At 38.7% G+C, this 15,245-nt stretch overlaps 1 long non-coding RNA gene across 1 annotated transcript in view; it reads right to left on the bottom strand.

The window, feature by feature from the left end:
• Nucleotides 1–15,245, bottom strand: part of LOC122981831 — an 83,455-nt gene that overhangs the window by 65,957 nt on the left and 2,253 nt on the right. The gene's annotated exons all lie outside the window — the stretch shown is intronic.

Raw genomic sequence — 15,245 nt, 5'->3', positions numbered from 1 at the left:
TCTCTCTCTCTCTCTCTCTGTCCATGTTTGCAAAATGATGATGATGATGATGGTATTTAAGGGTACATTAATGAATAATTTCATTTTTGATCCATTATATGACCCATATGACCTCTGTAGAATTATTCAGACACATTAAACACCAACAAACCAAACGTTACAGTATGTAAACACGCCAGCATCTCACAGCACAATATATTGACCTCATATAAATCTTTACATACTGTATAATATCCCAGGAGATATCCAACAATGAAGATTAAATAAATACGTACACACAGTCTAATATATATGAACACAACGAGTGTAATATTAATGTGTGTAGATCAGTGGTTTCATGATGAAGATGCTGACTGAACATAAGGATAATCACTTTACCCAATTCATGAGCACCATATAAACATTTAATATATAGTTATCTGTTTACGCCCCTAACAAATTTGACCACAAATTTTTTCATAACCTATGTGGGATACTTTCAGAACTCCAGGATTTTGCTTTAATCTTAGGAGGGGATATGTATGCTGCCTTAGATCCTAATTTAGATTGCTCAGTCTTACAGGATCATCGTTCTCATTCTCAAATATCAGCTTCAACCTCTTTGTCACATATGATATCAGAATTTAATTTCCTAGATGCATATATAGTGGTTAACCCTTCAGCTAGGCAGTATAGCTCCAATAGACATAGATCCTACTCACGCATTGACTATATTTTTATCTCCTCAGGAATCTCTGAAATATATGACGCAACAATGCTTCCCTCTCCTTTGTCTGACTATTCTATTCTATTGGTTAAATTTATTTTATGAAATTCACCCGGTAAAGCATCGCGCTGGCGATTCAACATCACTCTTTCAAAAAATACTGATTATTGTAAATATTTCAGGTGTGAACTTGACAAATTTGTGTCTGAGAATGCTGGTACTGTGGATGATCCTCGGATATTTTGGTACGCATTAAGGGGGTGCATTAGGAACATTACCATATCTTTTGCTTCTCATCTTAATAAAACTCAATTTAGTAAAATTCATGAATTGGAATCAAAGCTTTTTGAATTGGAAAAGCAACAACAGTAAACATTTTGTGAGATTAGAGACCAAGATATTCAGGTAAGACGTATAGAATTAGATTCTCTTCTTAGACGTAGAGCCTAATTTCTCATTCATAAAACTAGAAGAAATTATTATTTTCATCTTCTTGCTCAGAGATTGAGACATGATGACAAATTCTCTACTATTTCCGCTATCAAGTTTAGTCACTCGTATAATATTGTTTCCAAACCCGAGGAAATAAATAGTGAATTAAGAAATTTTTATGCAAGGTTGTACTCTTCGGAAGTTACCCTAGACAGAGATAGATGTGATATTTTTTTTTCAGAACCTAAATCTCCTGACCTTAAATCAGGAGGAGTCTGATCAACTACAGGCCCCTATTTCCCTCGAGGAACTCGAAAATGCCACACAACTAATGAAAAAGGGCAAATCACCAGGTTGGGATGGTATTCCTCCTGAAGTTTACCTGGTGTTTTGGGATCGCTTAGGTAAATTTATGTTACAGATGATCACTGCTTCTATTGATAGAGGATTTTTTAATAGTGATACTAACTCTGCCGTTCTCACTGTTCTTTTAAAACCAAACAAAGACGCCACCCTTTGTAACAATTAAAAGCCCTTGTCAATTTTGAATGCCGAAATTAAAATATATGCCAAAGTGTTAGCCATCAGACTTGAAACACAAATGACCAAACCATCATGATCAGTCTGGTTTTATTAAAACCCATCAAGTGGCAGATAACATACGTAGATTACTCCATGTGATCAACTTCTCTCAGGATGTTCCCTCATCTTGTGCAGTCCTTTCTTTAGATGCTAAACAGGCTTTTGATCGCCTAGAGTGGGAATATTTATGGTATGTACTTGACAGATTCCACTTGGGTCCAAATTTCATTAAGATGATAAAATCGTTATATGCTAATCCCTCAGCTATGGTCATTACAGGGAACATTTTGCGTTCTATCACCTTTATTATTTGCCCTTTCACTTGAGCCATTAGCTCAAAAGATAAGGTAGCATCCATTTATTTCTCCAATTACTTCTTGTAACACATCTCGCCACATATCATTATTCGCAAATTATATTTTACTTTACTGAGATAGTGTCCCAACCCCCATTCCTCAAGTCCTGGATACTTTCGAAGAATTTAGTGCTTTGTCAGAGTATGAGATTAACTGGTCTAAGTCATCATTACTTCCATTAAATTCATTTTTTGACCCCTCAACCATACCTTCACACATTCCAGTGGTGAAGTCCTTCAAATATCTGGGAGTGGATATTTTTCCATCCCTATATTTAATTACAACTAAAAACTTTCAGGGCATTTGAAATCCTCAAGGGATACTGGGACAAGATTCACAGTCTCATCTCTAAATTTATTTGGAAGGGCAAGCATCCTCGCCTAAAATTGACAACTCTGCAGCGTGGTAGACAGGAAGCAGGACTAACTGTCCCGAACTTCAGGTTGTATTTTTGGTCTTTTGTGTTGTGCCCATTATCAATCTGGTTAGACCCCAATGCATCAGTCTCATGGCGGGCTCTTGAGGAAAACCTTGTCCCCCCACATCGCTTATAAGACCCAACATATTCGAGCCTGTCTCCTAAACACTTCAAATCCAAGCTGGGCCCTATTATGTCTTTCCTTTTAACAACTTGGCACTTTGTAGAAAAAGCAACTCACTCTCAGTTAAAGTGACATAATCACAGTCCCATTTTTCATAATTATGATCTTCTTACAGGAGGTACCCTGTTTTCATTTCCTCAATGGAGTAATAGAGGCATCCACTCATTGTCTGACATCTGTGAGGGAACTGGGCGCCACATGGGTGGGAGGGAGGGAGGGATTACCCTTTGTTAGCTACAGGGTGATAAGTATCTCAAACATCCAGTCCAATAATGGATTTTTCAGCAAACTAATTGAATAAGTATTACCGCAGTAAATGTTCAAGCAATCTCCTAACTGTTAAGTTGAATGGTATCGGTCTAACAGTTTATTATTATGAATTATTTGAGAAAATGAACGCAACTGTAGTTTATCTTAATTGCTTGAAGAATCCTTAAATTTGTCTGCTCTATTGTCAATTGTGTTGTGACAGATCATTATTAGTATGGACTTTACTGGAATGTTTCAAATCTGTTGCCCCCTTCACGTTATAGTGGGATATATTATGTTATTTTACTTTGTTATTTTGTGTTGTTATTGTAACAAATTCTGTTATGTTTTTTCTTTGGCAATAAAAACAATTGGTAACAAAAAAATATATAGTTATGAGGTATAAAGACATTTTATTAAGTCTCAGTATTTATTATAACTTCTCCTATGAAGACATATTTTATATTATTATAACTGAGTTTTACTATGTTGTCATTCATTATCCATTTATACAGCAGCAAACACGTCTGGGTGCCAACAAGAGTTATAACCATTTATCAAATATCTATATACAGTTTATAAATAATAAATATGGGGAGGGTATTCAAGACAACTGTTACCGATATATTTTTAATATTATATATATTTTTATTCATAAATCAAACTAATTGAAGGAAGCAATCAGAAAATGTTCAGTTAAGCCTTTGTTCAGAAAAAAAAGTTAGTTCAGTGACAGATATCTTGGCTGTCACTGAGACTTTATCACAACTGCTCACTGCAAACTTTCCTGAACTTTCCTGAAGTTTGAAGTAAGCGGAAACAACAAGTTTGAAGTTTGCAGTCATCAGAAATAAGTTTGAAGTTTGAAGTCAGCGGAAACAACAAGTTTGAAGTTTACAGTCATCAGAAATAAGTTTCAAGTTTGAAGTCAGCGGAAACAACAAGTTTGAAGTTTGCAGTCATCAGAAATAAGTTTGAAGTTTGAAGTAAGCGGAAACAAGAAGTTTGAAGTTTGCAGTCATCAGAAATAAGTTTGAAGTTTGCAGTCAGCAGAAACGAACAGAAACAAGTTCTGAATCTGAAGATCTGTATTTTTTGTCCTCTTCGTACAAACTAGTGACTTTTCTGTGTATAAAAACGCTGTCTGTTTCACACACTGACCACAAAAAGTTCACTGAGAGGGAGAATCACTGGGGAAGCAGCGCTTGCTTCTCTCTTTTCTGCTCATGGAGGCGGTTATCCACACAAATGGCAAAGGAATTCAAATCAACAAGTTCAGCAGGTTCAGGATAAGATACTAATTTGTCTTTAATTAAATCAGACAAGGGAAAAATACAGGTTGGAGTGACTCCTCATTCCCTCCACTTTCTGCTGACACCTTTCGGAACTCCATGGCGTATTCTGCAACACTCTGGAGACCTTGGTAGAGGGAGGAAAGTCTCTTGGAAGCATCCCTAACCCCTACTGGATGGTCAGTCACCTTACAAATCTCTAAAGTGAAGGCAGAGTAAGACGTGGTGACTGGAGGACTGCTTCTCCCACACTGCTGTCGCACAGGTCAGGGCGTTTCCCCAGAGGAGGCCCATGAGGAAAGCATTTTATCGTGGAGTAAGACTGCTGCTGTTGGAAAACAAGATCACTTTGAATTAGGAATTATTGACATAATCTCAAATTTCCATCATACCATTTAGGAGAGGAAACCTGTGGTTCCCTAACAGACGGTGGAGTTGGAGCAGCTGGGATCAGTGGACTGGGAGTGGAGCTAGCATATGGGTTTAGTCTATTCTGGATGCTGGACACGTTCCTGCAGAGCTTGCGGAGGCTGTCCATTACGTCCTGTAGAGTCTGGCTATGCTTGGATATGCTTACTGTCATGTATTAAGGCTGAACCCACATTCAGATGCTAGACAAGCAGGCAAGGTGAAAACAAGTGTTTTATTGAGACAGACAGGGATGGTGAGATGGTGGCTGGGTGGTGTTTGGGCTGAGGTTGGGGAGAGGACTCCGGGAGGAGGTTTGGCAGAGGGAATCCTGAGGTCATGTGAACTATAGCAGAGTTAGTTTAGTGACCAGCTGTGTATGCATGTTGTAAATGATCCTCTCCAATATTTTGCTGAGTAGACTAATTGGCCCAACAGAATGCAGCCCACTTTATCTTTTGGCAATTATATGACTTTAGATTCTTTCCATAGTGCAAGGCACAGAGCTTGTAAAACATCTGTTAAAAATATGACATATAGGGATAGATAAATATCTGGTGTTACGTCCCTAGTCTAGGGGAAACCTGGACATAACATGTTTAGAGCCCCCGCACTTCCCAGGCCCAAGAACGGTCAGCCCGACAACCATCAAAGTTCACTGTGGCAGTTTATTTTGCAGAACTTCGGAGCTGAGCAATGCCAAAAACAACAACCGAAACTAAACTAAACCCCCACCCTAAACTTCCCTATCAAAAAACAAAAATAGAAACAAAAGACAAGGCATAACCTAACTCTCCTCAAGAAAAACAGGAGAAAAAAGGTTCACACAAAAAAAGGGCCTCTCACTCCTGCGAATTAAACTGCTACCTCAGTTTGTGCAAATATTTACAATGTACAACATTGAATCTGCAGCACTTTACCACTCCTATACATGACTGACACACACACACACACACACACACACACACACACACACACACACACACACACACACACACGACTAGTAGAATGGGCCTCCATTGTTGGACATGGGAGAAAGAGCGAGAGAGCGGGAGCCGGCATCAGCTGGTGTTTAAATCATCCGTTCTGGCCAATCAGCTGTCCCGGCACCCAGGCCAATCAGGGAGCACCACCTGCACGTAATCAGACATGCACACACTAGAAGGGTAAGGAAGAGAGAGAGCAGTTATTGTCAAAATAGAAATACAGATGGCCAGCAGGAGCAAAAAACACAATAATGACCAAGGGTCATAACACTGGCTGCAGCTTTGAGTAGTTTGCTATCCATATTGTCAATACCTGGAGATATATCATTAGAAAGGTGTTTTTAACCATATCTACATGTACTTGTTTGAACTCAAATGTGCACTGCTTCTCCTTTATAATATTGTTCTTAATCAAAGCATATGACAGAGAGCTATGCGGTGGAGCCATGCTAGCTCTTAATCGTTCAATTTTGTTAATGAAAAAATTGTTAAAATAATTTGCAATTTCCTAAGGCTTTATGATAGAAACACCTTCACAGCTCACAGCTGGCTGGCAGGCTGTGAATGAAACAACAGTCCTGTTGGGACTGGCTGTCAGTGCAGGGTTCTTGTACGGAAATGGTGATGGCTTGATAGGTGTATTGATTCCAGATGATGGGCAGGTGTGCAGAGAAAGAGAGAGAGAGAGAGCAAGGGGGTAAAGGGAACTAACAGACAGATAAAACCAAAATACATCAAGTACACAGCACTCATACTAAAAAGGCTGAAAATAACAAAAACACACTCACAGCAGGCAGGCAGATGTCACAGAGGAGGGGTCATGACAGTTCAGATGTTTTGTTTTGGGGTCACAGTCAATAACAGCCATATTTCTCATAATAAATTATTCAGTATTATTCCCTCTTATCCTCTTCAAAGTCTCCGTGAGATGTGACACACATCTCTTCTCCCATTCCTAGAGACATTTTGTGTAGTTATCTTTTGTCAGTGTGTTCAGAGCCTCCTGCATTTCTTCCACAGTGGTGAATCTTGTCCCTTTCAACCCCAATTTTAGTTTCACCAAGCCGTAGAATGTGGCCAATTTTTTTTCCTAGGATGGAAAAGTCAAGACCCACCCTTCTCTGCCTCTGATTGGCTAGTACTCGTTGCCTTCGTTGGTTTGGTTGGTTTGGTTTAGGCATGAGGAGTGAGCCCTTCAGAAAGTAACAGTTTTGATTGGTGCAAGAGTTTCAAGGTAATACCTCGTGGTTGAAACATCTTATCTTTAATGTCCAAGTAAGGATTAACCGGTGATGTAGGGGCATCTCTGGGCAAAAGGCTTTTATTGATACAGCTCCCAACCCAGAGTTGGGAAAACTGAAAGCCAACTTTGATGTGTAGAGTGATGCTTTTCCATCTTCCCTTAGAGCTTCAATAAACTTTCATTTGTGGCACACAGAGATCTTGACTGAAGAGTCTTTATTTTCCCACCTTGCACTCATGCTGTCAATGACTTTCAGGAATTTGAGTGTCCCCCTCACATATTCTAAGAACACCTAACAGTATGATACCCTTGAATAAAGGACGACCTTTTCAATAAAGGACCTAAAGCCTAATTTCTCTAATTCCTCTCTCCTCACATGGTTTCCTTGTGTCTCTCCATGCACCCACAGTGGGAGGGGCTAAGATGAAAGGAAAAGATGCAAGTGAGGGAAACGTGGACACAGTTAAGAGACAAATAAGAGACTTGTCACCTGTAGCGCTACCTGGGATTGCTTTACACACTGTGGCATCATCTTGTGGTTAAATCAAAACAAATCATCCAAATTCCAGTTTCATTTCCAATAAATTGTATGAAAGCTTAATAATAACAGTTAGATTGAGCTTGTAAGGAAACTCCTCAAGTCACTGCAGTCTATGTGGTGTGTTTAATCTATTTTTCCAAAATGCTTCACATTTCAAAAGCAGCAGATCCAGAAGCCACCTCACTTATTGCTGTTCACTTTCTCAAAGCCTTGATAGTGAAGACCAGAAATTGTGTCTGTGCTGTAGAAAATGTTGTGCTAAAGAAGTTAGATTGTGTCTCTAATAGTGTTTTTATGTTCTGAAATCTGAATTTACAATTGTCGTTTTGTCTTCCTCACATACATCAAGCCACGTGGACATTTCAGCATGTAAACAACTGCTGGCACAAGTAATATGTCACTTCAAATGCCCCATTAAAGGTCTGTGCTGAACAGGGATGCCTGAACTCTTTAGTGCAAGTTGTGTTGTTGAACGTATGAGGTTATCATTGACTTCAGGATGACTTTTCAAATCTGAGAATGGTGAATCAATGAGACAGATTTTTGCCTCTGGTTTGCAAAAAGAGGAGAGAAAAATGTACTGAAACAGAGTTTTAGGAGACAAATTAAAGACGACTTGACTGAAAAAGTCACAGTCTATTTGGATGAGAAAAAGTTGAACGAGTGTTTTGATGTTGCTGAGGAGCTGATGAAACCTGAAACTCCTCAACAAGCAGCAGGCGCAGCAGGAGCAGCAGGAGCTCAGGTAAATCATCAACACCTGTTTGCTTCATCTTGAGCTTTCTATTTGACTTTCTTTGTCATTTTCATCTGTATTTTTTAAGATTCTCTGAGTGTCAGTGTCTCACCAGCAGAGGCTGTTTTGCTCTTAATGACAAAGTATAAATCTGCTGCAGCCTTGAATTATGGTGTTATATTAAAATAAAATAATAAATATTAGTGTTTATTATATTAATGTTTTTTTTATTTATCCTGCAAGATGTTATGTTTGCAACAGTTCATTTTTGTTTTAAATGAAACTGTCACTAACTGTATATGATTCTTAGCAGGGAGCAGGAACACCAGGTGGACAACCAGGGTCAGAGGTAAATAACACCCACATGTTTCTATTTATATGTTTGTCTGACTGTGTGACTCCAGTTTCAGATCAACCTGTCGCTAATACTAAACTAACTTGTCTAACACTATAAATTACAAATCTTTTGGATCCTGCAGTTTCTTCACCATTGTGAGACTGACTGTCATGTGATCAATACAAAGGCCACTAGAGGTCGTTGCTCCATCAGTTTTCACTCTGATGTGCACACAGTGAGACCTAGGAGACCTAAAGAACAGATCAGAGATTATGTTTAATCACTCTGTGTCTGAGCCTATATACCAAATATAAGCTCCATGCATATTCTGTCCTCAGATTAAAAAATTATGTTCCATTTAAAATCGTGTTTTCTCTAAACAGGGGGCACTTCTTTTGGCCGGACATCCAGGTTCATCAGACATGCAGTAAAAACAGACCTACTGTATTTATAGTCAGCTGTAGTCTGTAATCATAAAGTTGATGATTGGACACAGACTGGGATTTTTTGTTGCTTTGGTTTTTTGTAATAACATTTTTTAAGACGTTTCTGTTGTGGTTCATATTTTCTGAATTGGACTCGCTTTCAGCAACCAGTACGGTGCATATATATAGCATAGCCTAAAATTTTAAATGCTGACAACGCCACCTTGGGGTTATCACTTTTGGATAAGGGGGCTGCATCACCTGTTGAGTAGCCTATGCAGTGTTTCAACCCCAAAAGTCTTCCTTGTGGGCAAAGAAATCCTTCCTCCCACTTGCGCAGCAGAGCTGCTAACTGACCTTGCTCATCCTGGGTCAGGTCTAGTTGATCAGCCAGCTTCAGCACTACAAACACTTTGTCTTCCTCCACGACATAACTGGCATCTATCAACCCCACCTCCACTAGACCATCAGCGCCAGGCTTCAGGCTGACATCACGTGTTTCACATATGTTTTTCTTTTAGGCACTTTTAGCTGCACCCAGTGTGACCATGCCGTGGTGATTTCTGTTTCCATTACCAGTTTTACCGTGCCTAGTTGTGCTGAGTGGCGCCAGAGTTGGACCATCTCCGGAGTTGGGTCAAAGCATGCCTAACCCACCTCCAAACAACTTCCTCGGGTAACATCTCGCCAACTTGAATCTCTGTAGTTTGAGGTTTAGTTTCTCTCCTGTCTCTCTGTTTGTACTTTCAAGTATTTCCTTTATTTGATCATTTCCTGATCACTTTCAGCCGTATTGGAGCCGCATTAAGTTACTGCAGATTAATACATGTCATGCTGCTGCTGCTTGCATGGATGTATGTTTCAACTACCTGAAATAGTCTGTCCAGCTTCTGGTAACGTCTTATGGAGACATGGAAATTACGCAGGTTATGAATGTGAATGGGAACTCTGTTAAAAGTCCAATACTGTCAGTGTCTCTCAGTCTGTGGAGCCACTAGTACAACAGGAATGCCAGCAGCTGACGTCCTTGGTGTGTAGTCCCTCCTCTTACACATGGCTGCTCCTGGCTCCTGTTTAACTGGTGCTCTGTCCTGGGGGAAACAGGAAATAACCACCAGTATCCTGCAGACACACCAACCCTGATTTGCCACCACTTGCCTGGCCCCACAGCTGGCCCTGCCAGTGTCTGCTGCAAAACAATGGAGATAAATACATACAGTTTTCCTGGGTGGCAGTGCCGGGCTGGAGTATTCACGCTAAGTGATCATGGGCTGCTGCGCCTTTGGCTCCTGTGGGGGTTGTCTTCTGGTCTTGGGGTTCAGGGGAGAAGGCCTTGCTGTTCTGTGTCAGGCTCTTGGTGGTTCCCTGCTGTGATTCCTTCTCTCCTGCCTGAGTCTCTGTGCTGCTACGCTCTCCATTTTTAACAGAGGTCAGTGCCTGTCTCCGACAAAACACTACTGCATGCTATAACACAATACCATAAAAACACAACAATCCAATGAAGCAAGAACTGATGAAAAGGGTTATCAAAAAACACAACAAATGCAATAGAACACACAATAAATAATCTAAAACTTGCAAACAAGAAATAATTAAAACATGCATAAAACACCGTAGCTCTGACCCTGTCATGTTTTGTTTGAGGTGGGGCTTTATATTTATTTATTTATTTGTTATTTGTTTATTTGTTGTCTATATAGTGTTTAAAACACATTAATTATTGTTTTTCACAGAGCTGTAACAGAACACACATGGTACAAATGACAGAGAGCAGAAAAATATAAAACAAGGATCATGTTACAACAATTTCATGTTTTCTCTCTAAATGTGTTTCTGTCATCACTCACTGTGTTAAATGGTTTTCAGGAGGAAGGAAGTCCACCTCCATCAGAGGTAAATCGGTTACTTCCGTCTCGAGGGAATTTGAGGACGCTGGTTGCAGCAGCGGTCTCTCTCGGATCCAGGAATGTGTTCGGGTGAACACGGGCGAAGTCTCGTCTCGTCCGGCGAGGGGAGTCTTCGATGAGGGGAAAACACGTGATTGGGGTACCCCCTTTAGTCAGCTGACTCCAAGAGGAACAGCAGCTACTCCTAGCTCAGTGACATGGGAAAGGCGTGTGCTTCAGGGCATGTTCAGTTTTTAAAGGGGCGGTGACATCATGGCTGCGTCATCAGGACGCTCCACTGTGCAGGAGCATCTCCGCCAATGAGACTGTATGTTGACTGCTCCCTGCTGAGGTGTGAAAATCGCAAAGCATCCTTGGAAATGGAGTTTGCAATGGACTCCCATTGTCTGAAAGCAGCATTTTTGGCGCTATTCCTTTGTCTCGGGGAAAACAAAGGAATAAAGCACCTCGTGGTCAGGCCTCACAGGTTACATGTGGGCCTTCTCTGTGTGACCTCATGGTTTGAGGCCCAACATCATTATCATCATCATCATCATCATCTTCACTCACTGTGTTAAATGGTTTTCAGGAGGAAGGAAGTCCACCTCCATCAGAGGTAAATCTACCAATCTATCAACAATTCCAGTTTCAGACCAATAATAATGATACAAATCTTGTAAATCACATGTGGATCCTTCTGTTTTCACCACTGTGAGACTGACTGACATGTGATCAGTGCAGAGGTCACTAGAGGTCACTGCTCCGTCACTTTTCACTCTGACATGCAAACAGTAGAGTTTAATCAGGAGGTTCTGACTTTGACTGTAGCTGCTCTATCAGCCCCGACTGTAAGTGAGGTTTACATACTAATGAATTAATTGATCTGACTATCAATCAAAGCCATTGGTCATGATGCTGCTGTAACTTCATAGTTGATGTCACTTTCACCAAACAAATTTCATATATATAAATACTGTTGACTCTGGACTTGTTCTATAATGTGTTCTGTGAGATGACTGACTGAAGTTGTGTTTTTCTAACAGAATCAGCGCCTTATACAGCTGGAAGCAGGTCCATCATGGACGGGAAAAATTACCTTGTCATCAATTTCTGTGAGAACTTTGGTCCATCTGAGACCTAACTCAATAATTTAAAAAAATCAGTTTTAAACAGACTTTAATTTCTATTTCATTGAATGTAATTTCTTCTTTTTATTTGTAGGATAATACATGGTGTAAAGTGATCACTGCACTTCTCCTTTTTCAAAGATGTAAAAGTTAAGTCTAAAATATAAAAAAATGTAAAACTTAAGGTGCCAGTATCTCTAAATTGTATTGAATACAAATGGTGAGTTATTTAGCACCACTGCAGCTGAGAGTCAGACACAGAAAGAAACAGTTTGTCTTTAAGTTTAATGGAAGTTTTGTTTATTTTGTATGATAATAAGAGTAAAAACACAGAAAGAAATATACATTTACAAACAAAAAATAATATTTTTTTTGATTCATTAAAGCTACAGAAAACTAAAAATCATGACTTTGTTACTGTATCAGTTTTACATTCTGTTTAATAGGAAAGTAATCAATATATAATTAATATAATGGTTAATACATAACAAAACATGTCAAAGTTCATTTGGTAACAGTTCTTCATTTACAGAGTTTTTCCACCAGACAGCGCTGATAAATTTATATTTACACATTAAAATGTCTCAGTGCAAAAATTCAAAATCATCCTGCGTGATTATCATGTTCAGTATATCTGAGAGATGAAAACTAGACTAATTACAGTAAAAAATTAAAATTAAACATGCAGACATGAGAACATTTCTACAGAGAAAGAGGAAACATTTAATTTAAATGTGAACAGAGAAACAGCTGATAGAAAACATCTTTCAATTCCTGATGAACACATTATATTTGCAGTAAAACAATAACATTTGTTGACTATAGAGGCATCTATCATGTAGAAGTTTAAGCATCATCAGACTTCTGGATTTCTGTTATGTGTGATGTGTGAAATCCTGGAAAAATAAAAATTGAGAAACCGTCAAACTCCACATAAAGAACAATAGACATTACTTATGTATGAAGACCCAAAGAGTTCAATATTAAACAAATAAGACATTAAGTAATAAACAATAAAACACATAAATACAGATAAATATGTGATATGACCATGAAATTTTTAATTATTCAATAACTTTTCAAAATTTAGCTCATTATTATGAAATGTTATTTCTTTTCATAAGTACATTTATTCCAGGTCATTTTCATTTTATCCCTGCAGTTTTTACACCATTTTTTCTACAGGACAGAACCAGTCATGTGATTGGCTGTTCACTCATTCGGACCAAAGCAACAGCCAATCACAGAATGGACTCTGTCCTGTTTGTTGGTTGATAGAAAAGGCTTTGTGATAGAAATGGCATTCTAATATTATATAATATGTATAATTTAAAAACCCTTTTAAAACAAGTTTTCTTGTTCAATTTTAAAACAAAACTATTAAATCACAATTAAAAGACGGAGGAAAGGAAGATAAGAATAGAACTGACATTCTGTTTGTTTGTATTTTTAAAGCAGTATATAAAGAAGTAGTATGATATTTTTCTTTACTTTGAGTTTTTTAAATTTATCTTTCAGATGCTAATTTAATTAATGAAATTATAACTGCAGTAAAAACAATCAACTGACTATGATTAAAAACTGAAACATCTCTAGACCTCATACAGGTCAGCACAGGAGTGATACTGATTGGAAACATTTTCTTGTTGAGCTGAAACAAAACATCCTGTGATCATAATCAGCAGAGAAATGAATCGAGACCAAACAAACATTAAGAAGGTTAAAGAGATAGACAGACAGATTGTTGATGAAAGAGACTGATTGATTGATAGATTAATTGATTTCCCCAAACAATTTAGTGAGACAAACAAGTGTGTCCCAAAAAAATGTCCTTAAGCTTGAACCTGAGGGTTAAGTGTATTCATTTACCTCTGTTTCATTTGAAAAGCCTCCTGCTTCCTGCAAAGTAATTTTACGCTGTAAACAATAATTTTGGAAAGCACATAACAGCCAATGTTCTCATGATTTATTACTCATTGAGTTAAAAATGTAATTGGATTATTTAACAATTTCATGATAAGTCATTCTTCAGTGTTTGCTGAAACAAGTGATGCTGTCAGTTTTCTTGGGAGGACAGTAAACACTGTCACTATTTTACCTTTAATTACTTTTAATTTAAATATTTATTTACAACAGGAGGAGGAAGCGCTGCATGGGTCTGATGGCTCATGTGACAGGTGCTCTTTAGTTTAGGGTGACCATATTTTCAAACCCCCAAAACACGACCCTTAAATTTACGTTACCGACGGGCCAGAGTGCGAGGTCCCAACCAACGCTGCTTGCAGCTTTAATTAGCTTTAATTCAAGCTGTATCTTGTATCTGATCTTGTGTCTCTTCTGTTTCTTTCTTTCTTTCTTTCTGTCTTTCTTTATTATCTCGCCACTTCAGACCTAAATTTGACCCCCTAAACATGTTCAAAAACTCACCAAATTAGGCACGTCTGGTGAAAAATTTGATAAAATGTAAAAATTATCCCTCAAAGTGCCAAAAATGTGCTCTCTAGCGCCACCTATGTAACTAAAATGGCCGCCACAGCCTGTAGGAATGTCGTAGAGAGATCAAACCAAAACTCAAATATTATCAGGTTTGCATGATATTACGTAGTATGTTCTCAACAACATAAACTACAACATGCCTTTATTTCGCAGGTGTGTTTGTTACTTTGTAGATGTTTTCTAGCTCCAAATCACCACTTCATGCACTGCAGACCCACCGACCACGTCACAGCCCAACGTGCATGGGGCGCGAGGGCCCGTTCGTCGCTGCTTGCAGCTTTAATTCAGACTGATTAAGTGTTTGTCGACCCTGATGAAGACTTAGTGTTTTTTTATGGCTGTCTGCAACACTGAAGGACAAATATTTAGCAAGACTTCCTGGATTTTGTTTTTTAAAAATATTTATTAATTTTCATGCCTTCAAAAGTTGGTGTGACTGTGGTGACTCCAGGTGTTTAGCTGCTCTGACTCTCTCAGTGATTTGGTTTGAAAAAAGACACAATTTGGAAAAAAAATACCTTTTTTTTGGCCAAATACCAACCTCTGTCTGTAACTATTTTAGGAAGTTTATCAGTGGTGTTGCGAAACAATGATTTTGGGTACATTTACCTTCATCTCCACTGATTCATCTTCTTCACTCCTACAATGGAAAATCACACTGTGAGTAAAGTTTTCATATTTCAGTATCAGTCTGTCTGTCCATCCAACACTTCTCTGCCCAGTGCAGTAACTATTGGAATGAAACCTGCTGTGGATATTCCTGCTCCCCAGAGGATCAACCCTTTAGATTTGAGTGACCCCATGGCCGTCCCTCTAGCGCCACCATCAGGACAAACTGTTT

This window comes from Thunnus albacares, chromosome 5 (genome assembly GCF_914725855.1).
Source record: "Thunnus albacares chromosome 5, fThuAlb1.1, whole genome shotgun sequence".
NCBI classification, from domain to species: domain Eukaryota; kingdom Metazoa; phylum Chordata; class Actinopteri; order Scombriformes; family Scombridae; genus Thunnus; species Thunnus albacares.
This window is presented reverse-complemented; position numbering and strand designations above follow the sequence as displayed.